At 46.5% G+C, this 27,474-nt stretch overlaps 53 non-coding genes across 53 annotated transcripts; 39 read left to right on the forward strand and 14 right to left on the reverse strand.

Moving 5' to 3' along the window:
• Positions 1-163: 163 nt before the first annotated feature.
• On the reverse strand, positions 164-235 carry trnaq-cug (transfer RNA glutamine (anticodon CUG)). The gene has a single exon. It is a non-coding gene; the product is annotated as a tRNA-Gln (tRNA).
• A 151-nt stretch (positions 236-386) lies between these two features.
• Positions 387-458, forward strand: trnad-guc (transfer RNA aspartic acid (anticodon GUC)). Its single transcript has one exon. It is a non-coding gene; the product is annotated as a tRNA-Asp (tRNA).
• Positions 459-980: 522 nt separating this feature from the next.
• Positions 981-1,053, forward strand: trnav-aac (transfer RNA valine (anticodon AAC)). The gene has a single exon. It is a non-coding gene; the product is annotated as a tRNA-Val (tRNA).
• A 614-nt stretch (positions 1,054-1,667) lies between these two features.
• trnav-cac (transfer RNA valine (anticodon CAC)) lies at positions 1,668-1,740 on the forward strand. Its single transcript has one exon. It is a non-coding gene; the product is annotated as a tRNA-Val (tRNA).
• A 474-nt stretch (positions 1,741-2,214) lies between these two features.
• On the reverse strand, positions 2,215-2,286 carry trnaq-cug (transfer RNA glutamine (anticodon CUG)). The gene has a single exon. It is a non-coding gene; the product is annotated as a tRNA-Gln (tRNA).
• A 151-nt stretch (positions 2,287-2,437) lies between these two features.
• trnad-guc (transfer RNA aspartic acid (anticodon GUC)) lies at positions 2,438-2,509 on the forward strand. Its single transcript has one exon. It is a non-coding gene; the product is annotated as a tRNA-Asp (tRNA).
• A 522-nt stretch (positions 2,510-3,031) lies between these two features.
• On the forward strand, positions 3,032-3,104 carry trnav-aac (transfer RNA valine (anticodon AAC)). The gene has a single exon. It is a non-coding gene; the product is annotated as a tRNA-Val (tRNA).
• Positions 3,105-3,718: 614 nt separating this feature from the next.
• Positions 3,719-3,791, forward strand: trnav-cac (transfer RNA valine (anticodon CAC)). Its single transcript has one exon. It is a non-coding gene; the product is annotated as a tRNA-Val (tRNA).
• Positions 3,792-4,265: 474 nt separating this feature from the next.
• Positions 4,266-4,337, reverse strand: trnaq-cug (transfer RNA glutamine (anticodon CUG)). The gene has a single exon. It is a non-coding gene; the product is annotated as a tRNA-Gln (tRNA).
• Positions 4,338-4,488: 151 nt separating this feature from the next.
• trnad-guc (transfer RNA aspartic acid (anticodon GUC)) lies at positions 4,489-4,560 on the forward strand. Its single transcript has one exon. It is a non-coding gene; the product is annotated as a tRNA-Asp (tRNA).
• A 522-nt stretch (positions 4,561-5,082) lies between these two features.
• On the forward strand, positions 5,083-5,155 carry trnav-aac (transfer RNA valine (anticodon AAC)). Its single transcript has one exon. It is a non-coding gene; the product is annotated as a tRNA-Val (tRNA).
• Positions 5,156-5,769: 614 nt separating this feature from the next.
• Positions 5,770-5,842, forward strand: trnav-cac (transfer RNA valine (anticodon CAC)). The gene has a single exon. It is a non-coding gene; the product is annotated as a tRNA-Val (tRNA).
• Positions 5,843-6,316: 474 nt separating this feature from the next.
• On the reverse strand, positions 6,317-6,388 carry trnaq-cug (transfer RNA glutamine (anticodon CUG)). The gene has a single exon. It is a non-coding gene; the product is annotated as a tRNA-Gln (tRNA).
• Positions 6,389-6,539: 151 nt separating this feature from the next.
• trnad-guc (transfer RNA aspartic acid (anticodon GUC)) lies at positions 6,540-6,611 on the forward strand. The gene has a single exon. It is a non-coding gene; the product is annotated as a tRNA-Asp (tRNA).
• Positions 6,612-7,133: 522 nt separating this feature from the next.
• Positions 7,134-7,206, forward strand: trnav-aac (transfer RNA valine (anticodon AAC)). The gene has a single exon. It is a non-coding gene; the product is annotated as a tRNA-Val (tRNA).
• Positions 7,207-7,820: 614 nt separating this feature from the next.
• Positions 7,821-7,893, forward strand: trnav-cac (transfer RNA valine (anticodon CAC)). The gene has a single exon. It is a non-coding gene; the product is annotated as a tRNA-Val (tRNA).
• Positions 7,894-8,337: 444 nt separating this feature from the next.
• On the reverse strand, positions 8,338-8,409 carry trnaq-cug (transfer RNA glutamine (anticodon CUG)). Its single transcript has one exon. It is a non-coding gene; the product is annotated as a tRNA-Gln (tRNA).
• A 151-nt stretch (positions 8,410-8,560) lies between these two features.
• Positions 8,561-8,632, forward strand: trnad-guc (transfer RNA aspartic acid (anticodon GUC)). Its single transcript has one exon. It is a non-coding gene; the product is annotated as a tRNA-Asp (tRNA).
• Positions 8,633-9,154: 522 nt separating this feature from the next.
• trnav-aac (transfer RNA valine (anticodon AAC)) lies at positions 9,155-9,227 on the forward strand. Its single transcript has one exon. It is a non-coding gene; the product is annotated as a tRNA-Val (tRNA).
• Positions 9,228-9,841: 614 nt separating this feature from the next.
• On the forward strand, positions 9,842-9,914 carry trnav-cac (transfer RNA valine (anticodon CAC)). Its single transcript has one exon. It is a non-coding gene; the product is annotated as a tRNA-Val (tRNA).
• A 444-nt stretch (positions 9,915-10,358) lies between these two features.
• trnaq-cug (transfer RNA glutamine (anticodon CUG)) lies at positions 10,359-10,430 on the reverse strand. Its single transcript has one exon. It is a non-coding gene; the product is annotated as a tRNA-Gln (tRNA).
• A 151-nt stretch (positions 10,431-10,581) lies between these two features.
• Positions 10,582-10,653, forward strand: trnad-guc (transfer RNA aspartic acid (anticodon GUC)). The gene has a single exon. It is a non-coding gene; the product is annotated as a tRNA-Asp (tRNA).
• Positions 10,654-11,175: 522 nt separating this feature from the next.
• On the forward strand, positions 11,176-11,248 carry trnav-aac (transfer RNA valine (anticodon AAC)). The gene has a single exon. It is a non-coding gene; the product is annotated as a tRNA-Val (tRNA).
• Positions 11,249-11,862: 614 nt separating this feature from the next.
• On the forward strand, positions 11,863-11,935 carry trnav-cac (transfer RNA valine (anticodon CAC)). Its single transcript has one exon. It is a non-coding gene; the product is annotated as a tRNA-Val (tRNA).
• Positions 11,936-12,409: 474 nt separating this feature from the next.
• On the reverse strand, positions 12,410-12,481 carry trnaq-cug (transfer RNA glutamine (anticodon CUG)). The gene has a single exon. It is a non-coding gene; the product is annotated as a tRNA-Gln (tRNA).
• A 151-nt stretch (positions 12,482-12,632) lies between these two features.
• Positions 12,633-12,704, forward strand: trnad-guc (transfer RNA aspartic acid (anticodon GUC)). The gene has a single exon. It is a non-coding gene; the product is annotated as a tRNA-Asp (tRNA).
• A 522-nt stretch (positions 12,705-13,226) lies between these two features.
• Positions 13,227-13,299, forward strand: trnav-aac (transfer RNA valine (anticodon AAC)). The gene has a single exon. It is a non-coding gene; the product is annotated as a tRNA-Val (tRNA).
• A 614-nt stretch (positions 13,300-13,913) lies between these two features.
• trnav-cac (transfer RNA valine (anticodon CAC)) lies at positions 13,914-13,986 on the forward strand. The gene has a single exon. It is a non-coding gene; the product is annotated as a tRNA-Val (tRNA).
• A 474-nt stretch (positions 13,987-14,460) lies between these two features.
• Positions 14,461-14,532, reverse strand: trnaq-cug (transfer RNA glutamine (anticodon CUG)). The gene has a single exon. It is a non-coding gene; the product is annotated as a tRNA-Gln (tRNA).
• Positions 14,533-14,683: 151 nt separating this feature from the next.
• trnad-guc (transfer RNA aspartic acid (anticodon GUC)) lies at positions 14,684-14,755 on the forward strand. The gene has a single exon. It is a non-coding gene; the product is annotated as a tRNA-Asp (tRNA).
• A 522-nt stretch (positions 14,756-15,277) lies between these two features.
• Positions 15,278-15,350, forward strand: trnav-aac (transfer RNA valine (anticodon AAC)). The gene has a single exon. It is a non-coding gene; the product is annotated as a tRNA-Val (tRNA).
• A 614-nt stretch (positions 15,351-15,964) lies between these two features.
• On the forward strand, positions 15,965-16,037 carry trnav-cac (transfer RNA valine (anticodon CAC)). Its single transcript has one exon. It is a non-coding gene; the product is annotated as a tRNA-Val (tRNA).
• A 474-nt stretch (positions 16,038-16,511) lies between these two features.
• Positions 16,512-16,583, reverse strand: trnaq-cug (transfer RNA glutamine (anticodon CUG)). Its single transcript has one exon. It is a non-coding gene; the product is annotated as a tRNA-Gln (tRNA).
• Positions 16,584-16,734: 151 nt separating this feature from the next.
• trnad-guc (transfer RNA aspartic acid (anticodon GUC)) lies at positions 16,735-16,806 on the forward strand. The gene has a single exon. It is a non-coding gene; the product is annotated as a tRNA-Asp (tRNA).
• A 522-nt stretch (positions 16,807-17,328) lies between these two features.
• Positions 17,329-17,401, forward strand: trnav-aac (transfer RNA valine (anticodon AAC)). The gene has a single exon. It is a non-coding gene; the product is annotated as a tRNA-Val (tRNA).
• A 614-nt stretch (positions 17,402-18,015) lies between these two features.
• trnav-cac (transfer RNA valine (anticodon CAC)) lies at positions 18,016-18,088 on the forward strand. Its single transcript has one exon. It is a non-coding gene; the product is annotated as a tRNA-Val (tRNA).
• Positions 18,089-18,562: 474 nt separating this feature from the next.
• On the reverse strand, positions 18,563-18,634 carry trnaq-cug (transfer RNA glutamine (anticodon CUG)). The gene has a single exon. It is a non-coding gene; the product is annotated as a tRNA-Gln (tRNA).
• A 151-nt stretch (positions 18,635-18,785) lies between these two features.
• Positions 18,786-18,857, forward strand: trnad-guc (transfer RNA aspartic acid (anticodon GUC)). Its single transcript has one exon. It is a non-coding gene; the product is annotated as a tRNA-Asp (tRNA).
• A 522-nt stretch (positions 18,858-19,379) lies between these two features.
• Positions 19,380-19,452, forward strand: trnav-aac (transfer RNA valine (anticodon AAC)). The gene has a single exon. It is a non-coding gene; the product is annotated as a tRNA-Val (tRNA).
• A 614-nt stretch (positions 19,453-20,066) lies between these two features.
• Positions 20,067-20,139, forward strand: trnav-cac (transfer RNA valine (anticodon CAC)). Its single transcript has one exon. It is a non-coding gene; the product is annotated as a tRNA-Val (tRNA).
• A 474-nt stretch (positions 20,140-20,613) lies between these two features.
• On the reverse strand, positions 20,614-20,685 carry trnaq-cug (transfer RNA glutamine (anticodon CUG)). Its single transcript has one exon. It is a non-coding gene; the product is annotated as a tRNA-Gln (tRNA).
• Positions 20,686-21,430: 745 nt separating this feature from the next.
• Positions 21,431-21,503, forward strand: trnav-aac (transfer RNA valine (anticodon AAC)). Its single transcript has one exon. It is a non-coding gene; the product is annotated as a tRNA-Val (tRNA).
• A 614-nt stretch (positions 21,504-22,117) lies between these two features.
• On the forward strand, positions 22,118-22,190 carry trnav-cac (transfer RNA valine (anticodon CAC)). The gene has a single exon. It is a non-coding gene; the product is annotated as a tRNA-Val (tRNA).
• A 474-nt stretch (positions 22,191-22,664) lies between these two features.
• On the reverse strand, positions 22,665-22,736 carry trnaq-cug (transfer RNA glutamine (anticodon CUG)). Its single transcript has one exon. It is a non-coding gene; the product is annotated as a tRNA-Gln (tRNA).
• Positions 22,737-22,887: 151 nt separating this feature from the next.
• trnad-guc (transfer RNA aspartic acid (anticodon GUC)) lies at positions 22,888-22,959 on the forward strand. The gene has a single exon. It is a non-coding gene; the product is annotated as a tRNA-Asp (tRNA).
• Positions 22,960-23,481: 522 nt separating this feature from the next.
• trnav-aac (transfer RNA valine (anticodon AAC)) lies at positions 23,482-23,554 on the forward strand. Its single transcript has one exon. It is a non-coding gene; the product is annotated as a tRNA-Val (tRNA).
• A 614-nt stretch (positions 23,555-24,168) lies between these two features.
• trnav-cac (transfer RNA valine (anticodon CAC)) lies at positions 24,169-24,241 on the forward strand. The gene has a single exon. It is a non-coding gene; the product is annotated as a tRNA-Val (tRNA).
• Positions 24,242-24,715: 474 nt separating this feature from the next.
• On the reverse strand, positions 24,716-24,787 carry trnaq-cug (transfer RNA glutamine (anticodon CUG)). Its single transcript has one exon. It is a non-coding gene; the product is annotated as a tRNA-Gln (tRNA).
• A 151-nt stretch (positions 24,788-24,938) lies between these two features.
• Positions 24,939-25,010, forward strand: trnad-guc (transfer RNA aspartic acid (anticodon GUC)). The gene has a single exon. It is a non-coding gene; the product is annotated as a tRNA-Asp (tRNA).
• A 522-nt stretch (positions 25,011-25,532) lies between these two features.
• On the forward strand, positions 25,533-25,605 carry trnav-aac (transfer RNA valine (anticodon AAC)). Its single transcript has one exon. It is a non-coding gene; the product is annotated as a tRNA-Val (tRNA).
• A 614-nt stretch (positions 25,606-26,219) lies between these two features.
• Positions 26,220-26,292, forward strand: trnav-cac (transfer RNA valine (anticodon CAC)). The gene has a single exon. It is a non-coding gene; the product is annotated as a tRNA-Val (tRNA).
• Positions 26,293-26,766: 474 nt separating this feature from the next.
• Positions 26,767-26,838, reverse strand: trnaq-cug (transfer RNA glutamine (anticodon CUG)). The gene has a single exon. It is a non-coding gene; the product is annotated as a tRNA-Gln (tRNA).
• Positions 26,839-26,989: 151 nt separating this feature from the next.
• On the forward strand, positions 26,990-27,061 carry trnad-guc (transfer RNA aspartic acid (anticodon GUC)). Its single transcript has one exon. It is a non-coding gene; the product is annotated as a tRNA-Asp (tRNA).
• Positions 27,062-27,474: the final 413 nt, after the last annotated feature.

Raw genomic sequence — 27,474 nt, forward strand, 5'->3', positions numbered from 1 at the left:
CGAGGTTTGGTGCAGCATGAAGACCATGTGCAGATGAGATCAGCCAACACAAGAGGAGTGGAACTGACTGGGCCACTAACTTGCTCTTCAACTGACTAGATTCTTATGCTAGGGTGTGCTAATGCTAATGTACCTGTGGAGCAAAGTGCTAGAAAGCCAAATGAGGTTCCACTGAGACTTGAACTCAGATCGCTGGATTCAGAGTCCAGAGTGCTAACCATTACACCATGGAACCCTGCCTGAAGCACACAAAAGATCTGTGTCAAACAGGCATAAAAGTGTAGTTCCTGGTAAACCGATGGGGATTTCTACACGGCCAGCCAAATTTTACCTGTCATACCTGCTGCGAATCGCAGCTTGACGTGACCATTGCAGTGCTTCAGAGGTCCTCGTTAGTATAGTGGACAGTATCTCCGCCTGTCACGCGGAAGACCGGGGTTCGATTCCCCGACGGGGAGTGAGCAGTTTCCTTCTCTGTTCTGCCTTTTACCTGCAATGACCACACACACCTTAATCGCACACCAGATCCTAGTCAATCTAATAATCTAGTCCTATAATGGGCTTGAAGAAACATGAATTCCACCTGTGCGCTCACAAGTCGAAAAGGTCTTCTCAGAAAGAGCTCCCATCAGAAGAGATGCTAGTCCAAGAGAACACTGCTTGTGCAGCATTTTCTCTGTTTTACGTGCGTCCCTACTGACAAATAAGTTTCTTGGTCTTGTCTTCTGTAGATTGTGTGCTAGCCAAACAAAGGACATCAAAGAGCTTGTCAACCAGAAGATCAGCTCCCATGACAAGAGATGCAATCTTGAGATCACAATTTGCATTGTCAATACAGCCATAAGTGGGGGAGTGCTTGAAGAATGACACAAATGGGAGTTCCCTCCTTCTCAATAGTCCTACATGATCTGTCATAAAAGTCCACAAATGTAAGAAAGCATTGAAATGCTCCTTTAATTACTACGGGGTACGCAAGCTCAGTTTCCGTAGTGTAGTGGTTATCACGTTCGCCTAACACGCGAAAGGTCCTCGGTCCGAAACCGGGCGGAAGCATGCGTCTTTGCTTATGCGTCCTGATATAAAAGTGTCTGACTGCAGGCACTGCTTGAACTTGTGGGGTTCTACTGCTGTTTGGGACACAGACAAGAGAAAGTACTCAAATCTGGTTCAGGTCTCTGACATCTGTAACCTTTGGATGCTCGTCTTGCTAAAGAGTTGTCTATGGCCCAAATTTCTGCAAACTCCACAGACTTCACACAAATCAACAAATCTCCAGTCGCTATATTTCCTGAAGATGGAGGCACAGACTAAGCTCTTGGAAATGACTGGCTCTAGGTGGCCTGCACAGGACTTGGGCCTATTTTCAGCCAATGCCCAAGGCAATGAAACAAATGGGCGCTTTAGGCAACAGTTCTGCTGCCAGAGGTTCTGGGGTTCTTAGGGCAGCATATGTTGAGCTGTGCTTGCTTTAGTGAACTCCTAAATGTCCAAAGTTTAAGTGAGCCTAACATGGAGACTACAGTTCAGACTCCTTGCTAGAGTGCGTCTGTCTCTTCTCCATGGCTCCTTTTACTTCAAGGCCATGATAGGAACATGTCACCAAATTTGTCAGAGTGCGAGATTACTCAGTGAGACACATTGGAAAGCCAAACAAGCTGTCTTTCGGGGTTTCCGTAGTGTAGTGGTTATCACGTTCGCCTCACACGCGAAAGGTCCCCGGTCCGAAACCGGGCGGAAACATGGGTCTTTTCCTTCTTTGGTTACAAGGGAATTGATATTCAGTCTTTAGACAACTCTGCTTGTCCAGCATTTTCTCTGTTTTACTTGCATCCCTATTGAGAATTAAGTCTCTTGGTTTTGTCTTCTGTAGGTTGTGTGCTAGCCAAACAAAGGACATCAAAGAGCTTGTCAAGAAGAAGATCGGGGCCTTCAGAGGTGGCAAAGGGATTGGAAGTGGGAAGAGTGCAAGAGGAAAAGTTGACTTGAGTCAAGGTGGCTAATGAACGATACAGCAGGAAGCTGAAGTGGAAAGTGCAGCAGAAGAGCATGAGCGAGGTTTGGTGCAGCATGAAGACCATGTGCAGATGAGATCAGCCAACACAAGAGGAGTGGAACTGACTGGGCCACTAACTTGCTCTTCAACTGACTAGATTCTTATGCTAGCGTGTGCTAATGCTAATGTACCTGTGGAGCAAAGTGCTAGAAAGCCAAATGAGGTTCCACTGAGACTTGAACTCAGATCGCTGGATTCAGAGTCCAGAGTGCTAACCATTACACCATGGAACCCTGCCTGAAGCACACAAAAGATCTGTGTCAAACAGGCATAAAAGTGTAGTTCCTGGTAAACCGATGGGGATTTCTACACGGCCAGCCAAATTTTACCTGTCATACCTGCTGCGAATCGCAGCTTGACGTGACCATTGCAGTGCTTCAGAGGTCCTCGTTAGTATAGTGGACAGTATCTCCGCCTGTCACGCGGAAGACCGGGGTTCGATTCCCCGACGGGGAGTGAGCAGTTTCCTTCTCTGTTCTGCCTTTTACCTGCAATGACCACACACACCTTAATCGCACACCAGATCCTAGTCAATCTAATAATCTAGTCCTATAATGGGCTTGAAGAAACATGAATTCCACCTGTGCGCTCACAAGTCGAAAAGGTCTTCTCAGAAAGAGCTCCCATCAGAAGAGATGCTAGTCCAAGAGAACACTGCTTGTGCAGCATTTTCTCTGTTTTACGTGCGTCCCTACTGACAAATAAGTTTCTTGGTCTTGTCTTCTGTAGATTGTGTGCTAGCCAAACAAAGGACATCAAAGAGCTTGTCAACCAGAAGATCAGCTCCCATGACAAGAGATGCAATCTTGAGATCACAATTTGCATTGTCAATACAGCCATAAGTGGGGGAGTGCTTGAAGAATGACACAAATGGGAGTTCCCTCCTTCTCAATAGTCCTACATGATCTGTCATAAAAGTCCACAAATGTAAGAAAGCATTGAAATGCTCCTTTAATTACTACGGGGTACGCAAGCTCAGTTTCCGTAGTGTAGTGGTTATCACGTTCGCCTAACACGCGAAAGGTCCCCGGTCCGAAACCGGGCGGAAGCATGCGTCTTTGCTTATGCGTCCTGATATAAAAGTGTCTGACTGCAGGCACTGCTTGAACTTGTGGGGTTCTACTGCTGTTTGGGACACAGACAAGAGAAAGTACTCAAATCTGGTTCAGGTCTCTGACATCTGTAACCTTTGGATGCTCGTCTTGCTAAAGAGTTGTCTATGGCCCAAATTTCTGCAAACTCCACAGACTTCACACAAATCAACAAATCTCCAGTCGCTATATTTCCTGAAGATGGAGGCACAGACTAAGCTCTTGGAAATGACTGGCTCTAGGTGGCCTGCACAGGACTTGGGCCTATTTTCAGCCAATGCCCAAGGCAATGAAACAAATGGGCGCTTTAGGCAACAGTTCTGCTGCCAGAGGTTCTGGGGTTCTTAGGGCAGCATATGTTGAGCTGTGCTTGCTTTAGTGAACTCCTAAATGTCCAAAGTTTAAGTGAGCCTAACATGGAGACTACAGTTCAGACTCCTTGCTAGAGTGCGTCTGTCTCTTCTCCATGGCTCCTTTTACTTCAAGGCCATGATAGGAACATGTCACCAAATTTGTCAGAGTGCGAGATTACTCAGTGAGACACATTGGAAAGCCAAACAAGCTGTCTTTCGGGGTTTCCGTAGTGTAGTGGTTATCACGTTCGCCTCACACGCGAAAGGTCCCCGGTCCGAAACCGGGCGGAAACATGGGTCTTTTCCTTCTTTGGTTACAAGGGAATTGATATTCACTCTTTAGACAACTCTGCTTGTCCAGCATTTTCTCTGTTTTACTTGCATCCCTATTGAGAATTAAGTCTCTTGGTTTTGTCTTCTGTAGGTTGTGTGCTAGCCAAACAAAGGACATCAAAGAGCTTGTCAAGAAGAAGATCGGGGCCTTCAGAGGTGGCAAAGGGATTGGAAGTGGGAAGAGTGCAAGAGGAAAAGTTGACTTGAGTCAAGGTGGCTAATGAACGATACAGCAGGAAGCTGAAGTGGAAAGTGCAGCAGAAGAGCATGAGCGAGGTTTGGTGCAGCATGAAGACCATGTGCAGATGAGATCAGCCAACACAAGAGGAGTGGAACTGACTGGGCCACTAACTTGCTCTTCAACTGACTAGATTCTTATGCTAGCGTGTGCTAATGCTAATGTACCTGTGGAGCAAAGTGCTAGAAAGCCAAATGAGGTTCCACTGAGACTTGAACTCAGATCGCTGGATTCAGAGTCCAGAGTGCTAACCATTACACCATGGAACCCTGCCTGAAGCACACAAAAGATCTGTGTCAAACAGGCATAAAAGTGTAGTTCCTGGTAAACCGATGGGGATTTCTACACGGCCAGCCAAATTTTACCTGTCATACCTGCTGCGAATCGCAGCTTGACGTGACCATTGCAGTGCTTCAGAGGTCCTCGTTAGTATAGTGGACAGTATCTCCGCCTGTCACGCGGAAGACCGGGGTTCGATTCCCTGACGGGGAGTGAGCAGTTTCCTTCTCTGTTCTGCCTTTTACCTGCAATGACCACACACACCTTAATCGCACACCAGATCCTAGTCAATCTAATAATCTAGTCCTATAATGGGCTTGAAGAAACATGAATTCCACCTGTGCGCTCACAAGTCGAAAAGGTCTTCTCAGAAAGAGCTCCCATCAGAAGAGATGCTAGTCCAAGAGAACACTGCTTGTGCAGCATTTTCTCTGTTTTACGTGCGTCCCTACTGACAAATAAGTTTCTTGGTCTTGTCTTCTGTAGATTGTGTGCTAGCCAAACAAAGGACATCAAAGAGCTTGTCAACCAGAAGATCAGCTCCCATGACAAGAGATGCAATCTTGAGATCACAATTTGCATTGTCAATACAGCCATAAGTGGGGGAGTGCTTGAAGAATGACACAAATGGGAGTTCCCTCCTTCTCAATAGTCCTACATGATCTGTCATAAAAGTCCACAAATGTAAGAAAGCATTGAAATGCTCCTTTAATTACTACGGGGTACGCAAGCTCAGTTTCCGTAGTGTAGTGGTTATCACGTTCGCCTAACACGCGAAAGGTCCCCGGTCCGAAACCGGGCGGAAGCATGCGTCTTTGCTTATGCGTCCTGATATAAAAGTGTCTGACTGCAGGCACTGCTTGAACTTGTGGGGTTCTACTGCTGTTTGGGACACAGACAAGAGAAAGTACTCAAATCTGGTTCAGGTCTCTGACATCTGTAACCTTTGGATGCTCGTCTTGCTAAAGAGTTGTCTATGGCCCAAATTTCTGCAAACTCCACAGACTTCACACAAATCAACAAATCTCCAGTCGCTATATTTCCTGAAGATGGAGGCACAGACTAAGCTCTTGGAAATGACTGGCTCTAGGTGGCCTGCACAGGACTTGGGCCTATTTTCAGCCAATGCCCAAGGCAATGAAACAAATGGGCGCTTTAGGCAACAGTTCTGCTGCCAGAGGTTCTGGGGTTCTTAGGGCAGCATATGTTGAGCTGTGCTTGCTTTAGTGAACTCCTAAATGTCCAAAGTTTAAGTGAGCCTAACATGGAGACTACAGTTCAGACTCCTTGCTAGAGTGCGTCTGTCTCTTCTCCATGGCTCCTTTTACTTCAAGGCCATGATAGGAACATGTCACCAAATTTGTCAGAGTGCGAGATTACTCAGTGAGACACATTGGAAAGCCAAACAAGCTGTCTTTCGGGGTTTCCGTAGTGTAGTGGTTATCACGTTCGCCTCACACGCGAAAGGTCCCCGGTCCGAAACCGGGCGGAAACATGGGTCTTTTCCTTCTTTGGTTACAAGGGAATTGATATTCACTCTTTAGACAACTCTGCTTGTCCAGCATTTTCTCTGTTTTACTTGCATCCCTATTGAGAATTAAGTCTCTTGGTTTTGTCTTCTGTAGGTTGTGTGCTAGCCAAACAAAGGACATCAAAGAGCTTGTCAAGAAGAAGATCGGGGCCTTCAGAGGTGGCAAAGGGATTGGAAGTGGGAAGAGTGCAAGAGGAAAAGTTGACTTGAGTCAAGGTGGCTAATGAACGATACAGCAGGAAGCTGAAGTGGAAAGTGCAGCAGAAGAGCATGAGCGAGGTTTGGTGCAGCATGAAGACCATGTGCAGATGAGATCAGCCAACACAAGAGGAGTGGAACTGACTGGGCCACTAACTTGCTCTTCAACTGACTAGATTCTTATGCTAGGGTGTGCTAATGCTAATGTACCTGTGGTGCAAAGTGCTAGAAAGCCAAATGCGGTTCGACTGAGACTTGAACTCAGATCGCTGGATTCAGAGTCCAGAGTGCTAACCATTACACCATGGAACCCTGCCTGAAGCACACAAAAGATCTGTGTCAAACAGGCATAAAAGTGTAGTTCCTGGTAAACCGATGGGGATTTCTACACGGCCAGCCAAATTTTACCTGTCATACCTGCTGCGAATCGCAGCTTGACGTGACCATTGCAGTGCTTCAGAGGTCCTCGTTAGTATAGTGGACAGTATCTCCGCCTGTCACGCGGAAGACCGGGGTTCGATTCCCCGACGGGGAGTGAGCAGTTTCCTTCTCTGTTCTGCCTTTTACCTGCAATGACCACACACACCTTAATCGCACACCAGATCCTAGTCAATCTAATAATCTAGTCCTATAATGGGCTTGAAGAAACATGAATTCCACCTGTGCGCTCACAAGTCGAAAAGGTCTTCTCAGAAAGAGCTCCCATCAGAAGAGATGCTAGTCCAAGAGAACACTTCTTGTGCAGCATTTTCTCTGTTTTACGTGCGTCCCTACTGACAAATAAGTTTCTTGGTCTTGTCTTCTGTAGATTGTGTGCTAGCCAAACAAAGGACATCAAAGAGCTTGTCAACCAGAAGATCAGCTCCCATGACAAGAGATGCAATCTTGAGATCACAATTTGCATTGTCAATACAGCCATAAGTGGGGGAGTGCTTGAAGAATGACACAAATGGGAGTTCCCTCCTTCTCAATAGTCCTACATGATCTGTCATAAAAGTCCACAAATGTAAGAAAGCATTGAAATGCTCCTTTAATTACTACGGGGTACGCAAGCTCAGTTTCCGTAGTGTAGTGGTTATCACGTTCGCCTAACACGCGAAAGGTCCCCAGTCCGAAACCGGGCGGAAGCATGCGTCTTTGCTTATGCGTCCTGATATAAAAGTGTCTGACTGCAGGCACTGCTTGAACTTGTGGGGTTCTACTGCTGTTTGGGACACAGACAAGAGAAAGTACTCAAATCTGGTTCAGGTCTCTGACATCTGTAACCTTTGGATGCTCGTCTTGCTAAAGAGTTGTCTATGGCCCAAATTTCTGCAAACTCCACAGACTTCACACAAATCAACAAATCTCCAGTCGCTATATTTCCTGAAGATGGAGGCACAGACTAAGCTCTTGGAAATGACTGGCTCTAGGTGGCCTGCACAGGACTTGGGCCTATTTTCAGCCAATGCCCAAGGCAATGAAACAAATGGGCGCTTTAGGCAACAGTTCTGCTGCCAGAGGTTCTGGGGTTCTTAGGGCAGCATATGTTGAGCTGTGCTTGCTTTAGTGAACTCCTAAATGTCCAAAGTTTAAGTGAGCCTAACATGGAGACTACAGTTCAGACTCCTTGCTAGAGTGCGTCTGTCTCTTCTCCATGGCTCCTTTTACTTCAAGGCCATGATAGGAACATGTCACCAGATTTGTCAGAGTGCGAGATTACTCAGTGAGACACATTGGAAAGCCAAAGAAGCTGTCTTTAGGGGTTTCCGTAGTGTAGTGGTTATCACGTTCGCCTCACACGCGAAAGGTCCCCGGTCCGAAACCGGGCGGAAACATGGGTCTTTTCCTTCTTTGGTCACAAGGGAATTGATGTTCACTCTTTAGACAACTCTGCTTGTCCAGCATTTTCTCTGTTTTACTTGCATCCCTATTGAGAATTAAGTCTCTTGGTTTTGTCTTCTGTAGGTTGTGTGCTAGCCAAACAAAGGACATCAAAGAGCTTGTCAAGAAGAAGATCGGGGCCTTCGGAGGTGGCAACAGGATTAGAAGTGAGAAGAGTGCAAGAGGAAAAGTTGACTTGAGTCAAGGTGGCTAATGAACGATATAGCAGGAAAATGAAGTGGAAAGTGCAGCAGAAGAGCATGTGCAGATGAGATCAGCCAACACAAGAGGAGTGGAACTGACTGGGCCACTAACTTGCTCTTCAACTGACTAGATTCTTATGCTAGCGTGTGCTAATGCTAATGTACCTGTGGAGCAAAGTGCTAGAAAGCCAAATGAGGTTCCACTGAGACTTGAACTCAGATCGCTGGATTCAGAGTCCAGAGTGCTAACCATTACACCATGGAACCCTGCCTGAAGCACACAAAAGATCTGTGTCAAACAGGCATAAAAGTGTAGTTCCTGGTAAACCGATGGGGATTTCTACACGGCCAGCCAAATTTTACCTGTCATACCTGCTGCGAATCGCAGCTTGACGTGACCATTGCAGTGCTTCAGAGGTCCTCGTTAGTATAGTGGACAGTATCTCCGCCTGTCACGCGGAAGACCGGGGTTCGATTCCCCGACGGGGAGTGAGCAGTTTCCTTCTCTGTTCTGCCTTTTACCTGCAATGACCACACACACCTTAATCGCACACCAGATCCTAGTCAATCTAATAATCTAGTCCTATAATGGGCTTGAAGAAACATGAATTCCACCTGTGCGCTCACAAGTCGAAAAGGTCTTCTCAGAAAGAGCTCCCATCAGAAGAGATGCTAGTCCAAGAGAACACTGCTTGTGCAGCATTTTCTCTGTTTTACGTGCGTCCCTACTGACAAATAAGTTTCTTGGTCTTGTCTTCTGTAGATTGTGTGCTAGCCAAACAAAGGACATCAAAGAGCTTGTCAACCAGAAGATCAGCTCCCATGACAAGAGATGCAATCTTGAGATCACAATTTGCATTGTCAATACAGCCATAAGTGGGGGAGTGCTTGAAGAATGACACAAATGGGAGTTCCCTCCTTCTCAATAGTCCTACATGATCTGTCATAAAAGTCCACAAATGTAAGAAAGCATTGAAATGCTCCTTTAATTACTACGGGGTACGCAAGCTCAGTTTCCGTAGTGTAGTGGTTATCACGTTCGCCTAACACGCGAAAGGTCCCCGGTCCGAAACCGGGCGGAAGCATGCGTCTTTGCTTATGCGTCCTGATATAAAAGTGTCTGACTGCAGGCACTGCTTGAACTTGTGGGGTTCTACTGCTGTTTGGGACACAGACAAGAGAAAGTACTCAAATCTGGTTCAGGTCTCTGACATCTGTAACCTTTGGATGCTCGTCTTGCTAAAGAGTTGTCTATGGCCCAAATTTCTGCAAACTCCACAGACTTCACACAAATCAACAAATCTCCAGTCGCTATATTTCCTGAAGATGGAGGCACAGACTAAGCTCTTGGAAATGACTGGCTCTAGGTGGCCTGCACAGGACTTGGGCCTATTTTCAGCCAATGCCCAAGGCAATGAAACAAATGGGCGCTTTAGGCAACAGTTCTGCTGCCAGAGGTTCTGGGGTTCTTAGGGCAGCATATGTTGAGCTGTGCTTGCTTTAGTGAACTCCTAAATGTCCAAAGTTTAAGTGAGCCTAACATGGAGACTACAGTTCAGACTCCTTGCTAGAGTGCGTCTGTCTCTTCTCCATGGCTCCTTTTACTTCAAGGCCATGATAGGAACATGTCACCAGATTTGTCAGAGTGCGAGATTACTCAGTGAGACACATTGGAAAGCCAAAGAAGCTGTCTTTAGGGGTTTCCGTAGTGTAGTGGTTATCACGTTCGCCTCACACGCGAAAGGTCCCCGGTCCGAAACCGGGCGAAAACATGGGTCTTTTCCTTCTTTGGTCACAAGGGAATTGATATTCACTCTTTAGACAACTCTGCTTGTCCAGCATTTTCTCTGTTTTACTTGCATCCCTATTGAGAATTAAGTCTCTTGGTTTTGTCTTCTGTAGGTTGTGTGCTAGCCAAACAAAGGACATCAAAGAGCTTGTCAAGAAGAAGATCGGGGCCTTCGGAGGTGGCAACAGGATTAGAAGTGAGAAGAGTGCAAGAGGAAAAGTTGACTTGAGTCAAGGTGGCTAATGAACGATATAGCAGGAAAATGAAGTGGAAAGTGCAGCAGAAGAGCATGTGCAGATGAGATCAGCCAACACAAGAGGAGTGGAACTGACTGGGCCACTAACTTGCTCTTCAACTGACTAGATTCTTATGCTAGCGTGTGCTAATGCTAATGTACCTGTGGAGCAAAGTGCTAGAAAGCCAAATGAGGTTCCACTGAGACTTGAACTCAGATCGCTGGATTCAGAGTCCAGAGTGCTAACCATTACACCATGGAACCCTGCCTGAAGCACACAAAAGATCTGTGTCAAACAGGCATAAAAGTGTAGTTCCTGGTAAACCGATGGGGATTTCTACACGGCCAGCCAAATTTTACCTGTCATACCTGCTGCGAATCGCAGCTTGACGTGACCATTGCAGTGCTTCAGAGGTCCTCGTTAGTATAGTGGACAGTATCTCCGCCTGTCACGCGGAAGACCGGGGTTCGATTCCCCGACGGGGAGTGAGCAGTTTCCTTCTCTGTTCTGCCTTTTACCTGCAATGACCACACACACCTTAATCGCACACCAGATCCTAGTCAATCTAATAATCTAGTCCTATAATGGGCTTGAAGAAACATGAATTCCACCTGTGCGCTCACAAGTCGAAAAGGTCTTCTCAGAAAGAGCTCCCATCAGAAGAGATGCTAGTCCAAGAGAACACTGCTTGTGCAGCATTTTCTCTGTTTTACGTGCGTCCCTACTGACAAATAAGTTTCTTGGTCTTGTCTTCTGTAGATTGTGTGCTAGCCAAACAAAGGACATCAAAGAGCTTGTCAACCAGAAGATCAGCTCCCATGACAAGAGATGCAATCTTGAGATCACAATTTGCATTGTCAATACAGCCATAAGTGGGGGAGTGCTTGAAGAATGACACAAATGGGAGTTCCCTCCTTCTCAATAGTCCTACATGATCTGTCATAAAAGTCCACAAATGTAAGAAAGCATTGAAATGCTCCTTTAATTACTACGGGGTACGCAAGCTCAGTTTCCATAGTGTAGTGGTTATCACGTTCGCCTAACACGCGAAAGGTCCCCGGTCCGAAACCGGGCGGAAGCATGCGTCTTTGCTTATGCGTCCTGATATAAAAGTGTCTGACTGCAGGCACTGCTTGAACTTGTGGGGTTCTACTGCTGTTTGGGACACAGACAAGAGAAAGTACTCAAATCTGGTTCAGGTCTCTGACATCTGTAACCTTTGGATGCTCGTCTTGCTAAAGAGTTGTCTATGGCCCAAATTTCTGCAAACTCCACAGACTTCACACAAATCAACAAATCTCCAGTCGCTATATTTCCTGAAGATGGAGGCACAGACTAAGCTCTTGGAAATGACTGGCTCTAGGTGGCCTGCACAGGACTTGGGCCTATTTTCAGCCAATGCCCAAGGCAATGAAACAAATGGGCGCTTTAGGCAACAGTTCTGCTGCCAGAGGTTCTGGGGTTCTTAGGGCAGCATATGTTGAGCTGTGCTTGCTTTAGTGAACTCCTAAATGTCCAAAGTTTAAGTGAGCCTAACATGGAGACTACAGTTCAGACTCCTTGCTAGAGTGCGTCTGTCTCTTCTCCATGGCTCCTTTTACTTCAAGGCCATGATAGGAACATGTCACCAAATTTGTCAGAGTGCGAGATTACTCAGTGAGACACATTGGAAAGCCAAACAAGCTGTCTTTCGGGGTTTCCGTAGTGTAGTGGTTATCACGTTCGCCTCACACGCGAAAGGTCCCCGGTCCGAAACCGGGCGGAAACATGGGTCTTTTCCTTCTTTGGTTACAAGGGAATTGATATTCACTCTTTAGACAACTCTGCTTGTCCAGCATTTTCTCTGTTTTACTTGCATCCCTATTGAGAATTAAGTCTCTTGGTTTTGTCTTCTGTAGGTTGTGTGCTAGCCAAACAAAGGACATCAAAGAGCTTGTCAAGAAGAAGATCGGGGCCTTCAGAGGTGGCAAAGGGATTGGAAGTGGGAAGAGTGCAAGAGGAAAAGTTGACTTGAGTCAAGGTGGCTAATGAACGATACAGCAGGAAGCTGAAGTGGAAAGTGCAGCAGAAGAGCATGAGCGAGGTTTGGTGCAGCATGAAGACCATGTGCAGATGAGATCAGCCAACACAAGAGGAGTGGAACTGACTGGGCCACTAACTTGCTCTTCAACTGACTAGATTCTTATGCTAGCGTGTGCTAATGCTAATGTACCTGTGGAGCAAAGTGCTAGAAAGCCAAATGAGGTTCCACTGAGACTTGAACTCAGATCGCTGGATTCAGAGTCCAGAGTGCTAACCATTACACCATGGAACCCTGCCTGAAGCACACAAAAGATCTGTGTCAAACAGGCATAAAAGTGTAGTTCCTGGTAAACCGATGGGGATTTCTACACGGCCAGCCAAATTTTACCTGTCATACCTGCTGCGAATCGCAGCTTGACGTGACCATTGCAGTGCTTCAGAGGTCCTCGTTAGTATAGTGGACAGTATCTCCGCCTGTCACGCGGAAGACCGGGGTTCGATTCCCCGACGGGGAGTGAGCAGTTTCCTTCTCTGTTCTGCCTTTTACCTGCAATGACCACACACACCTTAATCGCACACCAGATCCTAGTCAATCTAATAATCTAGTCCTATAATGGGCTTGAAGAAACATGAATTCCACCTGTGCGCTCACAAGTCGAAAAGGTCTTCTCAGAAAGAGCTCCCATCAGAAGAGATGCTAGTCCAAGAGAACACTGCTTGTGCAGCATTTTCTCTGTTTTACGTGCGTCCCTACTGACAAATAAGTTTCTTGGTCTTGTCTTCTGTAGATTGTGTGCTAGCCAAACAAAGGACATCAAAGAGCTTGTCAACCAGAAGATCAGCTCCCATGACAAGAGATGCAATCTTGAGATCACAATTTGCATTGTCAATACAGCCATAAGTGGGGGAGTGCTTGAAGAATGACACAAATGGGAGTTCCCTCCTTCTCAATAGTCCTACATGATCTGTCATAAAAGTCCACAAATGTAAGAAAGCATTGAAATGCTCCTTTAATTACTACGGGGTACGCAAGCTCAGTTTCCGTAGTGTAGTGGTTATCACGTTCGCCTAACACGCGAAAGGTCCCCGGTCCGAAACCGGGCGGAAGCATGCGTCTTTGCTTATGCGTCCTGATATAAAAGTGTCTGACTGCAGGCACTGCTTGAACTTGTGGGGTTCTACTGCTGTTTGGGACACAGACAAGAGAAAGTACTCAAATCTGGTTCAGGTCTCTGACATCTGTAACCTTTGGATGCTCGTCTTGCTAAAGAGTTGTCTATGGCCCAAATTTCTGCAAACTCCACAGACTTCACACAAATCAACAAATCTCCAGTCGCTATATTTCCTGAAGATGGAGGCACAGACTAAGCTCTTGGAAATGACTGGCTCTAGGTGGCCTGCACAGGACTTGGGCCTATTTTCAGCCAATGCCCAAGGCAATGAAACAAATGGGCGCTTTAGGCAACAGTTCTGCTGCCAGAGGTTCTGGGGTTCTTAGGGCAGCATATGTTGAGCTGTGCTTGCTTTAGTGAACTCCTAAATGTCCAAAGTTTAAGTGAGCCTAACATGGAGACTACAGTTCAGACTCCTTGCTAGAGTGCGTCTGTCTCTTCTCCATGGCTCCTTTTACTTCAAGGCCATGATAGGAACATGTCACCAAATTTGTCAGAGTGCGAGATTACTCAGTGAGACACATTGGAAAGCCAAACAAGCTGTCTTTCGGGGTTTCCGTAGTGTAGTGGTTATCACGTTCGCCTCACACGCGAAAGGTCCCCGGTCCGAAACCGGGCGGAAACATGGGTCTTTTCCTTCTTTGGTTACAAGGGAATTGATATTCACTCTTTAGACAACTCTGCTTGTCCAGCATTTTCTCTGTTTTACTTGCATCCCTATTGAGAATTAAGTCTCTTGGTTTTGTCTTCTGTAGGTTGTGTGCTAGCCAAACAAAGGACATCAAAGAGCTTGTCAAGAAGAAGATCGGGGCCTTCAGAGGTGGCAAAGGGATTGGAAGTGGGAAGAGTGCAAGAGGAAAAGTTGACTTGAGTCAAGGTGGCTAATGAACGATACAGCAGGAAGCTGAAGTGGAAAGTGCAGCAGAAGAGCATGAGCGAGGTTTGGTGCAGCATGAAGACCATGTGCAGATGAGATCAGCCAACACAAGAGGAGTGGAACTGACTGGGCCACTAACTTGCTCTTCAACTGACTAGATTCTTATGCTAGCGTGTGCTAATGCTAATGTACCTGTGGAGCAAAGTGCTAGAAAGCCAAATGAGGTTCCACTGAGACTTGAACTCAGATCGCTGGATTCAGAGTCCAGAGTGCTAACCATTACACCATGGAACCCTGCCTGAAGCACACAAAAGATCTGTGTCAAACAGGCATAAAAGTGTAGTTCCTGGTAAACCGATGGGGATTTCTACACGGCCAGCCAAATTTTACCTGTCATACCTGCTGCGAATCGCAGCTTGACGTGACCATTGCAGTGCTTCAGAGGTCCTCGTTAGTATAGTGGACAGTATCTCCGCCTGTCACGCGGAAGACCGGGGTTCGATTCCCCGACGGGGAGTGAGCAGTTTCCTTCTCTGTTCTGCCTTTTACCTGCAATGACCACACACACCTTAATCGCACACCAGATCCTAGTCAATCTAATAATCTAGTCCTATAATGGGCTTGAAGAAACATGAATTCCACCTGTGCGCTCACAAGTCGAAAAGGTCTTCTCAGAAAGAGCTCCCATCAGAAGAGATGCTAGTCCAAGAGAACACTGCTTGTGCAGCATTTTCTCTGTTTTACGTGCGTCCCTACTGACAAATAAGTTTCTTGGTCTTGTCTTCTGTAGATTGTGTGCTAGCCAAACAAAGGACATCAAAGAGCTTGTCAACCAGAAGATCAGCTCCCATGACAAGAGATGCAATCTTGAGATCACAATTTGCATTGTCAATACAGCCATAAGTGGGGGAGTGCTTGAAGAATGACACAAATGGGAGTTCCCTCCTTCTCAATAGTCCTACATGATCTGTCATAAAAGTCCACAAATGTAAGAAAGCATTGAAATGCTCCTTTAATTACTACGGGGTACGCAAGCTCAGTTTCCGTAGTGTAGTGGTTATCACGTTCGCCTAACACGCGAAAGGTCCCCGGTCCGAAACCGGGCGGAAGCATGCGTCTTTGCTTATGCGTCCTGATATAAAAGTGTCTGACTGCAGGCACTGCTTGAACTTGTGGGGTTCTACTGCTGTTTGGGACACAGACAAGAGAAAGTACTCAAATCTGGTTCAGGTCTCTGACATCTGTAACCTTTGGATGCTCGTCTTGCTAAAGAGTTGTCTATGGCCCAAATTTCTGCAAACTCCACAGACTTCACACAAATCAACAAATCTCCAGTCGCTATATTTCCTGAAGATGGAGGCACAGACTAAGCTCTTGGAAATGACTGGCTCTAGGTGGCCTGCACAGGACTTGGGCCTATTTTCAGCCAATGCCCAAGGCAATGAAACAAATGGGCGCTTTAGGCAACAGTTCTGCTGCCAGAGGTTCTGGGGTTCTTAGGGCAGCATATGTTGAGCTGTGCTTGCTTTAGTGAACTCCTAAATGTCCAAAGTTTAAGTGAGCCTAACATGGAGACTACAGTTCAGACTCCTTGCTAGAGTGCGTCTGTCTCTTCTCCATGGCTCCTTTTACTTCAAGGCCATGATAGGAACATGTCACCAAATTTGTCAGAGTGCGAGATTACTCAGTGAGACACATTGGAAAGCCAAACAAGCTGTCTTTCGGGGTTTCCGTAGTGTAGTGGTTATCACGTTCGCCTCACACGCGAAAGGTCCCCGGTCCGAAACCGGGCGGAAACATGGGTCTTTTCCTTCTTTGGTTACAAGGGAATTGATATTCACTCTTTAGACAACTCTGCTTGTCCAGCATTTTCTCTGTTTTACTTGCATCCCTATTGAGAATTAAGTCTCTTGGTTTTGTCTTCTGTAGGTTGTGTGCTAGCCAAACAAAGGACATCAAAGAGCTTGTCAAGAAGAAGATCGGGGCCTTCAGAGGTGGCAAAGGGATTGGAAGTGGGAAGAGTGCAAGAGGAAAAGTTGACTTGAGTCAAGGTGGCTAATGAACGATACAGCAGGAAGCTGAAGTGGAAAGTGCAGCAGAAGAGCATGAGCGAGGTTTGGTGCAGCATGAAGACCATGTGCAGATGAGATCAGCCAACACAAGAGGAGTGGAACTGACTGGGCCACTAACTTGCTCTTCAACTGACTAGATTCTTATGCTAGCGTGTGCTAATGCTAATGTACCTGTGGAGCAAAGTGCTAGAAAGCCAAATGAGGTTCCACTGAGACTTGAACTCAGATCGCTGGATTCAGAGTCCAGAGTGCTAACCATTACACCATGGAACCCTGCCTGAAGCACACAAAAGATCTGTGTCAAACAGGCATAAAAGTGTAGTTCCTGGTAAACCGATGGGGATTTCTACACGGCCAGCCAAATTTTACCTGTCATACCTGCTGCGAATCGCAGCTTGACGTGACCATTGCAGTGCTTCAGAGGTCCTCGTTAGTATAGTGGACAGTATCTCCGCCTGTCACGCGGAAGACCGGGGTTCGATTCCCCGACGGGGAGTGAGCAGTTTCCTTCTCTGTTCTTCCTTTTACCTGCAATGACCACACACACCTTAATCGCACACCAGATCCTAGTCAATCTAATAATCTAGTCCTATAATGGGCTTGAAGAAACATGAATTCCACCTGTGCGCTCACAAGTCGAAAAGGTCTTCTCAGAAAGAGCTCCCATCAGAAGAGATGCTAGTCCAAGAGAACACTGCTTGTGCAGCATTTTCTCTGTTTTACGTGCGTCCCTACTGACAAATAAGTTTCTTGGTCTTGTCTTCTGTAGATTGTGTGCTAGCCAAACAAAGGACATCAAAGAGCTTGTCAACCAGAAGATCAGCTCCCATGACAAGAGATGCAATCTTGAGATCACAATTTGCATTGTCAATACAGCCATAAGTGGGGGAGTGCTTGAAGAATGACACAAATGGGAGTTCCCTCCTTCTCAATAGTCCTACATGATCTGTCATAAAAGTCCACAAATGTAAGAAAGCATTGAAATGCTCCTTTAATTACTACGGGGTACGCAAGCTCAGTTTCCGTAGTGTAGTGGTTATCACGTTCGCCTAACACGCGAAAGGTCCCCGGTCCGAAACCGGGCGGAAGCATGCGTCTTTGCTTATGCGTCCTGATATAAAAGTGTCTGACTGCAGGCACTGCTTGAACTTGTGGGGTTCTACTGCTGTTTGGGACACAGACAAGAGAAAGTACTCAAATCTGGTTCAGGTCTCTGACATCTGTAACCTTTGGATGCTCGTCTTGCTAAAGAGTTGTCTATGGCCCAAATTTCTGCAAACTCCACAGACTTCACACAAATCAACAAATCTCCAGTCGCTATATTTCCTGAAGATGGAGGCACAGACTAAGCTCTTGGAAATGACTGGCTCTAGGTGGCCTGCACAGGACTTGGGCCTATTTTCAGCCAATGCCCAAGGCAATGAAACAAATGGGCGCTTTAGGCAACAGTTCTGCTGCCAGAGGTTCTGGGGTTCTTAGGGCAGCATATGTTGAGCTGTGCTTGCTTTAGTGAACTCCTAAATGTCCAAAGTTTAAGTGAGCCTAACATGGAGACTACAGTTCAGACTCCTTGCTAGAGTGCGTCTGTCTCTTCTCCATGGCTCCTTTTACTTCAAGGCCATGATAGGAACGTGTCACCAAATTTGTCAGAGTGCGAGATTACTCAGTGAGACACATTGGAAAGCCAAACAAGCTGTCTTTCGGGGTTTCCGTAGTGTAGTGGTTATCACGTTCGCCTCACACGCGAAAGGTCCCCGGTCCGAAACCGGGCGGAAACATGGGTCTTTTCCTTCTTTGGTTACAAGGGAATTGATATTCACTCTTTAGACAACTCTGCTTGTCCAGCATTTTCTCTGTTTTACTTGCATCCCTATTGAGAATTAAGTCTCTTGGTTTTGTCTTCTGTAGGTTGTGTGCTAGCCAAACAAAGGACATCAAAGAGCTTGTCAAGAAGAAGATCGGGGCCTTCAGAGGTGGCAAAGGGATTGGAAGTGGGAAGAGTGCAAGAGGAAAAGTTGACTTGAGTCAAGGTGGCTAATGAACGATACAGCAGGAAGCTGAAGTGGAAAGTGCAGCAGAAGAGCATGAGCGAGGTTTGGTGCAGCATGAAGACCATGTGCAGATGAGATCAGCCAACACAAGAGGAGTGGAACTGACTGGGCCACTAACTTGCTCTTCAACTGACTAGATTCTTATGCTAGCGTGTGCTAATGCTAATGTACCTGTGGAGCAAAGTGCTAGAAAGCCAAATGAGGTTCCACTGAGACTTGAACTCAGATCGCTGGATTCAGAGTCCAGAGTGCTAACCATTACACCATGGAACCCTGCCTGAAGCACACAAAAGATCTGTGTCAAACAGGCATAAAAGTGTAGTTCCTGGTAAACCGATGGGGATTTCTACACGGCCAGCCAAATTTTACCTGTCATACCTGCTGCGAATCGCAGCTTGACGTGACCATTGCAGTGCTTCAGAGGTCCTCGTTAGTATAGTGGACAGTATCTCCGCCTGTCACGCGGAAGACCGGGGTTCGATTCCCCGACGGGGAGTGAGCAGTTTCCTTCTCTGTTCTGCCTTTTACCTGCAATGACCACACACACCTTAATCGCACACCAGATCCTAGTCAATCTAATAATCTAGTCCTATAATGGGCTTGAAGAAACATGAATTCCACCTGTGCGCTCACAAGTCGAAAAGGTCTTCTCAGAAAGAGCTCCCATCAGAAGAGATGCTAGTCCAAGAGAACACTGCTTGTGCAGCATTTTCTCTGTTTTACGTGCGTCCCTACTGACAAATAAGTTTCTTGGTCTTGTCTTCTGTAGATTGTGTGCTAGCCAAACAAAGGACATCAAAGAGCTTGTCAACCAGAAGATCAGCTCCCATGACAAGAGATGCAATCTTGAGATCACAATTTGCATTGTCAATACAGCCATAAGTGGGGGAGTGCTTGAAGAATGACACAAATGGGAGTTCCCTCCTTCTCAATAGTCCTACATGATCTGTCATAAAAGTCCACAAATGTAAGAAAGCATTGAAATGCTCCTTTAATTACTACGGGGTACGCAAGCTCAGTTTCCGTAGTGTAGTGGTTATCACGTTCGCCTAACACGCGAAAGGTCCCCGGTCCGAAACCGGGCGGAAGCATGCGTCTTTGCTTATGCGTCCTGATATAAAAGTGTCTGACTGCAGGCACTGCTTGAACTTGTGGGGTTCTACTGCTGTTTGGGACACAGACAAGAGAAAGTACTCAAATCTGGTTCAGGTCTCTGACATCTGTAACCTTTGGATGCTCGTCTTGCTAAAGAGTTGTCTATGGCCCAAATTTCTGCAAACTCCACAGACTTCACACAAATCAACAAATCTCCAGTCGCTATATTTCCTGAAGATGGAGGCACAGACTAAGCTCTTGGAAATGACTGGCTCTAGGTGGCCTGCACAGGACTTGGGCCTATTTTCAGCCAATGCCCAAGGCAATGAAACAAATGGGCGCTTTAGGCAACAGTTCCGCTGCCAGAGGTTCTGGGGTTCTTAGGGCAGCATATGTTGAGCTGTGCTTGCTTTAGTGAACTCCTAAATGTCCAAAGTTTAAGTGAGCCTAACATGGAGACTACAGTTCAGACTCCTTGCTAGAGTGCGTCTGTCTCTTCTCCATGGCTCCTTTTACTTCAAGGCCATGATAGGAACATGTCACCAAATTTGTCAGAGTGCGAGATTACTCAGTGAGACACATTGGAAAGCCAAACAAGCTGTCTTTCGGGGTTTCCGTAGTGTAGTGGTTATCACGTTCGCCTCACACGCGAAAAGTCCCCGGTCCGAAACCGGGCGGAAACATGGGTCTTTTCCTTCTTTGGTTACAAGGGAATTCATATTCACTCTTTAGACAACTCTGCTTGTCCAGCATTTTCTCTGTTTTACTTGCATCCCTATTGAGAATTAAGTCTCTTGGTTTTGTCTTCTGTAGGTTGTGTGCTAGCCAAACAAAGGACATCTAAGAGCTTGTCAAGAAGAAGATCGGGGCCTTCAGAGGTGGCAAAGGGATTGGAAGTGGGAAGAGTGCAAGAGGAAAAGTTGACTTGAGTCAAGGTGGCTAATGAACGATACAGCAGGAAGCTGAAGTGGAAAGTGCAGCAGAAGAGCATGAGCGAGGTTTGGTGCAGAATGAAGACCATGTGCAGATGAGATCAGCCAACACAAGAGGAGTGGAACTGACTGGGCCACTAACTTGCTCTTCAACTGACTAGATTCTTATGCTAGCGTGTGCTAATGCTAATGTACCTGTGGAGCAAAGTGCTAGAAAGCCAAATGAGGTTCCACTGAGACTTGAACTCAGATCGCTGGATTCAGAGTCCAGAGTGCTAACCATTACACCATGGAACCCTGCCTGAAGCACACAAAAGATCTGTGTCAAACAGGCATAAAAGTGTAGTTCCTGGTAAACCGATGGGGATTTCTACACGGCCAGCCAAATTTTACCTGTCATACCTGCTGCGAATCGCAGCTTGACGTGACCATTGCAGTGCTTCAGAGGTCCTCGTTAGTATAGTGGACAGTATCTCCGCCTGTCACGCGGAAGACCGGGGTTCGATTCCCCGACGCGGAGTGAGCAGTTTCCTTCTCTGTTCTGCCTTTTACCTGCAATGACCACACACACCTTAATCGCACACCAGATCCTAGTCAATCTAATAATCTAGTCCTATAATGGGCTTGAAGAAACATGAATTCCACCTGTGCGCTCACAAGTCGAAAAGGTCTTCTCAGAAAGAGCTCCCATCAGAAGAGATGCTAGTCCAAGAGAACACTGCTTGTGCAGCATTTTCTCTGTTTTACGTGCGTCCCTACTGACAAATAAGTTTCTTGGTCTTGTCTTCTGTAGATTGTGTGCTAGCCAAACAAAGGACATCAAAGAGCTTGTCAACCAGAAGATCAGCTCCCATGACAAGAGATGCAATCTTGAGATCACAATTTGCATTGTCAATACAGCCATAAGTGGGGGAGTGCTTGAAGAATGACACAAATGGGAGTTCCCTCCTTCTCAATAGTCCTACATGATCTGTCATAAAAGTCCACAAATGTAAGAAAGCATTGAAATGCTCCTTTAATTACTACGGGGTACGCAAGCTCAGTTTCCGTAGTGTAGTGGTTATCACGTTCGCCTAACACGCGAAAGGTCCCCGGTCCGAAACCGGGCGGAAGCATGCGTCTTTGCTTATGCGTCCTGATATAAAAGTGTCTGACTGCAGGCACTGCTTGAACTTGTGGGGTTCTACTGCTGTTTGGGACACAGACAAGAGAAAGTACTCAAATCTGGTTCAGGTCTCTGACATCTGTAACCTTTGGATGCTCGTCTTGCTAAAGAGTTGTCTATGGCCCAAATTTCTGCAAACTCCACAGACTTCACACAAATCAACAAATCTCCAGTCGCTATATTTCCTGAAGATGGAGGCACAGACTAAGCTCTTGGAAATGACTGGCTCTAGGTGGCCTGCACAGGACTTGGGCCTATTTTCAGCCAATGCCCAAGGCAATGAAACAAATGGGCGCTTTAGGCAACAGTTCTGCTGCCAGAGGTTCTGGGGTTCTTAGGGCAGCATATGTTGAGCTGTGCTTGCTTTAGTGAACTCCTAAATGTCCAAAGTTTAAGTGAGCCTAACATGGAGACTACAGTTCAGACTCCTTGCTAGAGTGCGTCTGTCTCTTCTCCATGGCTCCTTTTACTTCAAGGCCATGATAGGAACATGTCACCAAATTTGTCAGAGTGCGAGATTACTCAGTGAGACACATTGGAAAGCCAAACAAGCTGTCTTTCGGGGTTTCCGTAGTGTAGTGGTTATCACGTTTGCCTCACACGCGAAAGGTCCCCGGTCCGAAACCGGGCGGAAACATGGGTCTTTTCCTTCTTTGGTTACAAGGGAATTGATATTCACTCTTTAGACAACTCTGCTTGTCCAGCATTTTCTCTGTTTTACTTGCATCCCTATTGAGAATTAAGTCTCTTGGTTTTGTCTTCTGTAGGTTGTGTGCTAGCCAAACAAAGGACATCAAAGAGCTTGTCAAGAAGAAGATCGGGGCCTTCAGAGGTGGCAAAGGGATTGGAAGTGGGAAGAGTGCAAGAGGAAAAGTTGACTTGAGTCAAGGTGGCTAATGAACGATACAGCAGGAAGCTGAAGTGGAAAGTGCAGCAGAAGAGCATGAGCGAGGTTTGGTGCAGCATGAAGACCATGTGCAGATGAGATCAGCCAACACAAGAGGAGTGGAACTGACTGGGCCACTAACTTGCTCTTCAACTGACTAGATTCTTATGCTAGCGTGTGCTAATGCTAATGTACCTGTGGAGCAAAGTGCTAGAAAGCCAAATGAGGTTCCACTGAGACTTGAACTCAGATCGCTGGATTCAGAGTCCAGAGTGCTAACCATTACACCATGGAACCCTGCCTGAAGCACACAAAAGATCTGTGTCAAACAGGCATAAAAGTGTAGTTCCTGGTAAACCGATGGGGATTTCTACACGGCCAGCCAAATTTTACCTGTCATACCTGCTGCGAATCGCAGCTTGACGTGACCATTGCAGTGCTTCAGAGGTCCTCGTTAGTATAGTGGACAGTATCTCCGCCTGTCACGCGGAAGACCGGGGTTCGATTCCCCGACGGGGAGTGAGCAGTTTCCTTCTCTGTTCTGCCTTTTACCTGCAATGACCACACACACCTTAATCGCACACCAGATCCTAGTCAATCTAATAATCTAGTCCTATAATGGGCTTGAAGAAACATGAATTCCACCTGTGCGCTCACAAGTCGAAAAGGTCTTCTCAGAAAGAGCTCCCATCAGAAGAGATGCTAGTCCAAGAGAACACTGCTTGTGCAGCATTTTCTCTGTTTTACGTGCGTCCCTACTGACAAATAAGTTTCTTGGTCTTGTCTTCTGTAGATTGTGTGCTAGCCAAACAAAGGACATCAAAGAGCTTGTCAACCAGAAGATCAGCTCCCATGACAAGAGATGCAATCTTGAGATCACAATTTGCATTGTCAATACAGCCATAAGTGGGGGAGTGCTTGAAGAATGACACAAATGGGAGTTCCCTCCTTCTCAATAGTCCTACATGATCTGTCATAAAAGTCCACAAATGTAAGAAAGCATTGAAATGCTCCTTTAATTACTACAGGGTACGTAAGCTCAGTTTCCATAGTGTAGTGGTTATCACGTTCGCCTAACACGCGAAAGGTCCCCGGTCCGAAACCGGGCGGAAGCATGCGTCTTTGCTTATGCGTCCTGATATAAAAGTGTCTGACTGCAGGCACTGCTTGAACTTGTGGGGTTCTACTGCTGTTTGGGACACAGACAAGAGAAAGTACTCAAATCTGGTTCAGGTCTCTGACATCTGTAACCTTTGGATGCTCGTCTTGCTAAAGAGTTGTCTATGGCCCAAATTTCTGCAAACTCCACAGACTTCACACAAATCAACAAATCTCCAGTCGCTATATTTCCTGAAGATGGAGGCACAGACTAAGCTCTTGGAAATGACTGGCTCTAGGTGGCCTGCACAGGACTTGGGCCTATTTTCAGCCAATGCCCAAGGCAATGAAACAAATGGGCGCTTTAGGCAACAGTTCTGCTGCCAGAGGTTCTGGGGTTCTTAGGGCAGCATATGTTGAGCTGTGCTTGCTTTAGTGAACTCCTAAATGTCCAAAGTTTAAGTGAGCCTAACATGGAGACTACAGTTCAGACTCCTTGCTAGAGTGCGTCTGTCTCTTCTCCATGGCTCCTTTTACTTCAAGGCCATGATAGGAACATGTCACCAAATTTGTCAGAGTGCGAGATTACTCAGTGAGACACATTGGAAAGCCAAACAAGCTGTCTTTCGGGGTTTCCGTAGTGTAGTGGTTATCACGTTCGCCTCACACGCGAAAGGTCCCCGGTCCGAAACCGGGCGGAAACATGGGTCTTTTCCTTCTTTGGTTACAAGGGAATTCATATTCACTCTTTAGACAACTCTGCTTGTCCAGCATTTTCTCTGTTTTACTTGCATCCCTATTGAGAATTAAGTCTCTTGGTTTTGTCTTCTGTAGGTTGTGTGCTAGCCAAACAAAGGACATCAAAGAGCTTGTCAAGAAGAAGATCGGGGCCTTCAGAGGTGGCAAAGGGATTGGAAGTGGGAAGAGTGCAAGAGGAAAAGTTGACTTGAGTCAAGGTGGCTAATGAACGATACAGCAGGAAGCTGAAGTGGAAAGTGCAGCAGAAGAGCATGAGCGAGGTTTGGTGCAGCATGAAGACCATGTGCAGATGAGATCAGCCAACACAAGAGGAGTGGAACTGACTGGGCCACTAACTTGCTCTTCAACTGACTAGATTCTTATGCTAGCGTGTGCTAATGCTAATGTACCTGTGGAGCAAAGTGCTAGAAAGCCAAATGAGGTTCCACTGAGACTTGAACTCAGATCGCTGGATTCAGAGTCCAGAGTGCTAACCATTACACCATGGAACCCTGCCTGAAGCACACAAAAGATCTGTGTCAAACAGGCATAAAAGTGTAGTTCCTGGTAAACCGATGGGGATTTCTACACGGCCAGCCAAATTTTACCTGTCATACCTGCTGCGAATCGCAGCTTGACGTGACCATTGCAGTGCTTCAGAGGTCCTCGTTAGTATAGTGGACAGTATCTCCGCCTGTCACGCGGAAGACCGGGGTTCGATTCCCCGACGGGGAGTGAGCAGTTTCCTTCTCTGTTCTGCCTTTTACCTGCAATGACCACACACACCTTAATCGCACACCAGATCCTAGTCAATCTAATAATCTAGTCCTATAATGGGCTTGAAGAAACATGAATTCCACCTGTGCGCTCACAAGTCGAAAAGGTCTTCTCAGAAAGAGCTCCCATCAGAAGAGATGCTAGTCCAAGAGAACACTGCTTGTGCAGCATTTTCTCTGTTTTACGTGCGTCCCTACTGACAAATAAGTTTCTTGGTCTTGTCTTCTGTAGATTGTGTGCTAGCCAAACAAAGGACATCAAAGAGCTTGTCAACCAGAAGATCAGCTCCCATGACAAGAGATGCAATCTTGAGATCACAATTTGCATTGTCAATACAGCCATAAGTGGGGGAGTGCTTGAAGAATGACACAAATGGGAGTTCCCTCCTTCTCAATAGTCCTACATGATCTGTCATAAAAGTCCACAAATGTAAGAAAGCATTGAAATGCTCCTTTAATTACTACGGGGTACGCAAGCTCAGTTTCCGTAGTGTAGTGGTTATCACGTTCGCCTAACACGCGAAAGGTCCCCGGTCCGAAACCGGGCGGAAGCATGCGTCTTTGCTTATGCGTCCTGATATAAAAGTGTCTGACTGCAGGCACTGCTTGAACTTGTGGGGTTCTACTGCTGTTTGGGACACAGACAAGAGAAAGTACTCAAATCTGGTTCAGGTCTCTGACATCTGTAACCTTTGGATGCTCGTCTTGCTAAAGAGTTGTCTATGGCCCAAATTTCTGCAAACTCCACAGACTTCACACAAATCAACAAATCTCCAGTCGCTATATTTCCTGAAGATGGAGGCACAGACTAAGCTCTTGGAAATGACTGGCTCTAGGTGGCCTGCACAGGACTTGGGCCTATTTTCAGCCAATGCCCAAGGCAATGAAACAAATGGGCGCTTTAGGCAACAGTTCTGCTGCCAGAGGTTCTGGGGTTCTTAGGGCAGCATATGTTGAGCTGTGCTTGCTTTAGTGAACTCCTAAATGTCCAAAGTTTAAGTGAGCCTAACATGGAGACTACAGTTCAGACTCCTTGCTAGAGTGCGTCTGTCTCTTCTCCATGGCTCCTTTTACTTCAAGGCCATGATAGGAACATGTCACCAAATTTGTCAGAGTGCGAGATTACTCAGTGAGACACATTGGAAAGCCAAACAAGCTGTCTTTCGGGGTTTCCGTAGTGTAGTGGTTATCACGTTCGCCTCACACGCGAAAGGTCCCCGGTCCGAAACCGGGCGGAAACATGGGTCTTTTCCTTCTTTGGTTACAAGGGAATTGATATTCACTCTTTAGACAACTCTGCTTGTCCAGCATTTTCTCTGTTTTACTTGCATCCCTATTGAGAATTAAGTCTCTTGGTTTTGTCTTCTGTAGGTTGTGTGCTAGCCAAACAAAGGACATCAAAGAGCTTGTCAAGAAGAAGATCGGGGCCTTCAGAGGTGGCAAAGGGATTGGAAGTGGGAAGAGTGCAAGAGGAAAAGTTGACTTGAGTCAAGGTGGCTAATGAACGATACAGCAGGAAGCTGAAGTGGAAAGTGCAGCAGAAGAGCATGAGCGAGGTTTGGTGCAGCATGAAGACCATGTGCAGATGAGATCAGCCAACACAAGAGGAGTGGAACTGACTGGGCCACTAACTTGCTCTTCAACTGACTAGATTCTTATGCTAGCGTGTGCTAATGCTAATGTACCTGTGGAGCAAAGTGCTAGAAAGCCAAATGAGGTTCCACTGAGACTTGAACTCAGATCGCTGGATTCAGAGTCCAGAGTGCTAACCATTACACCATGGAACCCTGCCTGAAGCACACAAAAGATCTGTGTCAAACAGGCATAAAAGTGTAGTTCCTGGTAAACCGATGGGGATTTCTACACGGCCAGCCAAATTTTACCTGTCATACCTGCTGCGAATCGCAGCTTGACGTGACCATTGCAGTGCTTCAGAGGTCCTCGTTAGTATAGTGGACAGTATCTCCGCCTGTCACGCGGAAGACCGGGGTTCGATTCCCCGACGGGGAGTGAGCAGTTTCCTTCTCTGTTCTGCCTTTTACCTGCAATGACCACACACACCTTAATCGCACACCAGATCCTAGTCAATCTAATAATCTAGTCCTATAATGGGCTTGAAGAAACATGAATTCCACCTGTGCGCTCACAAGTCGAAAAGGTCTTCTCAGAAAGAGCTCCCATCAGAAGAGATGCTAGTCCAAGAGAACACTGCTTGTGCAGCATTTTCTCTGTTTTACGTGCGTCCCTACTGACAAATAAGTTTCTTGGTCTTGTCTTCTGTAGATTGTGTGCTAGCCAAACAAAGGACATCAAAGAGCTTGTCAACCAGAAGATCAGCTCCCATGACAAGAGATGCAATCTTGAGATCACAATTTGCATTGTCAATACAGCCATAAGTGGGGGAGTGCTTGAAGAATGACACA

This window comes from Aulonocara sp. 'chitande type north' Nkhata Bay, linkage group LG8 (assembly GCF_057382095.1).
Source record: "Aulonocara sp. 'chitande type north' Nkhata Bay isolate Kocher_YH1m ecotype deep benthic linkage group LG8, A_spYH_male_GT1.1, whole genome shotgun sequence".
In the NCBI taxonomy this organism is placed as follows: domain Eukaryota; kingdom Metazoa; phylum Chordata; class Actinopteri; order Cichliformes; family Cichlidae; genus Aulonocara; species Aulonocara sp. 'chitande type north' Nkhata Bay.